The following is a 1,799-nucleotide window of genomic DNA, read 5'->3' as shown; positions in this document are numbered from 1 at the left end:
CGTTGTCGTTGTCGTTGTCGTTGTCGTTGTCGTTGTCGTTGTCGTTGCTGGTGTTGTCGAAATAAATTTGAATACAAATTTTAAAGGAAGAATAATGCGGCAAACGCGCCATAAAATTGCAATTCGTCAGCATTAAGTTGAAAAATGCCTCAATTTACAATTTCTTTAAATACGCCATAAAATATTTGTTCGCTATAAATAAAAGTATATACACACTGGACGGCGGTGCATTGCGTCGTTTGTCAGTGCCCCGCCCCCCTCCCCGTTGCCATTTGCCGATATGTGTGACTTCTGAAACACCAAAGAAGATGAAGGCAGAAAAAAAAACCTATTACGTCTTGGGGCAATGCATTCATATGATGCAATTGAATGCAATGTATCAGCCGGTTTTTATTTTCTTCTCATGCAAAGTACAAAAAACAGTAATACACCCGGACGGCATTTGCACAAATGTGCTGCTCAACAACATTTCGGCTTTCGATCGAATACGGCAGAGACGAGCATTTGAGTGAAAATGTGGGTTAAACGCTTTTCGACATCGACCAAATCAAAAGGAATCTCATGCATTTTTTCACATCCACACCAATTCGACACACTGAATCATTATTATTACCGACGGCCATTTGGTTACTTTTTCCTCACTTCTCTTGTTTTCTTCGATCGTTGCCTTTGATGTGGCTCGCCAAATCTCTCCCCTCCCAAATAATGAATAAATATCCATGTGAACACACATGAAAAATTCATGTCAAAGTCAGTTGTTTGCAGCTTGCCGCTTTTATTTTCAATAATCAATTCTATTAATAACATGAATATGAGAGTGCATGGCAATGCAAATGCAGCACACATCAAACGCATAAACAAACACACTTTACATAAATCACTGCAACCAGCCTTTATCAATCAAAAACATTCCGAATTTTTTTCGAATGGAAAATCAATTTTTCGTAGGGAAATGCTGTTCGTCTTAATCATCAATTTTTTTCGAGAAACAGAACACTTTTTTTTATAGTATTTTGATGGACATTTGAGAGTTAGACGTTCAGGGTTTGGTTTGAATATTTGCAACTTCTCGGATAGAACTTAGCAATTGAAGAGCCGTGACTTGAACGAAAAGTAACTTCAATCGAAGGCTTGAACAAAAAAAAAACATCGAGCGAATGCTTGAGGTTGAGTACCGTAAATTAATACCAAAAAAAAACTTCTTTACATTAAGTCTTGGTAGTTGCAACCAAACAATTTCGTTTGGTTTGTCATTTCGTACGACCTTTTTTCCATGTTTTCTGAGTCAAATTGTTGTCAAAAATGTAATTAATTACGGATTGTTCATTGTAACCTCTAATAATTTACTGATAAATTGCTTAAAGTGTCGATGGAATGTGTCAGAAGTATCAAATTTGACATTTTTACGGATGTTACCAAAACTACAAGCCCAAAATTCCGAGCCATATTCGAAACGATGTGACATGTTTCCGCGATAACATCATTGAATTGTTTCGAAAATGACTGTATTCGGTGTGTGCTTTTTTCTGCGTGCAAGATGTGTGTACAAAGTGCGCGACGCGTCGTATTCCAATTTGGTCATTTGGATTTCGGTTCGGATCTGTCTCTTAATACATGTTTTGTTTTATGATTTATGGTTTGTCGTTTGGACGGTATTGTTTATTTTGTTCGGTTTGTCAGAGTTGGTGTGTGCGTGTATGATGTTGTGTGTCAAATCATTCATCTCGAGGTGATATTTAAATATTTTGACATATTCGATGGGAAAAATAAACATGAATTTGAATTTGCTGTTTGGTCTC

Source organism: Sitodiplosis mosellana, unplaced genomic scaffold, assembly GCF_009176505.1.
Source record: "Sitodiplosis mosellana isolate CC-2019 unplaced genomic scaffold, AAFC_SMos_1.0 Smas_scaffold_6181, whole genome shotgun sequence".
NCBI lineage: Eukaryota > Metazoa > Arthropoda > Insecta > Diptera > Cecidomyiidae > Sitodiplosis > Sitodiplosis mosellana.
The sequence above is the reverse complement of the archived record's forward strand: the minus strand, read 5'-3'. Positions refer to the sequence as shown.